We start from the raw sequence: 239 nt of genomic DNA on the forward strand, positions 1-239 counted from the left end.
GAAATGACGATTGCAACATTTTACCACATCACCTTCTTCTATGGCGATTTGCAACCGGATAGAGCATTAGCACCAATACTGGCTTGTTTTTCATTATTTCAGCAAAATGAACCTGCTTCTACTCTTAGCCGCCCGTGTGTACGGCGTCGTTTACTCCTCCTACTCACTTCCCCCTTCCGCTACATAGTGAAAGCAGTGTCCACTAAGGGTGAGAAGTTTCCAGCACTCAAGGTTCCACA

This window comes from Morone saxatilis, unplaced genomic scaffold, assembly GCF_004916995.1.
Source record: "Morone saxatilis isolate NCDOM2014 unplaced genomic scaffold, NCSU_SB_2.0 Contig10, whole genome shotgun sequence".
NCBI lineage: Eukaryota > Metazoa > Chordata > Actinopteri > Moronidae > Morone > Morone saxatilis.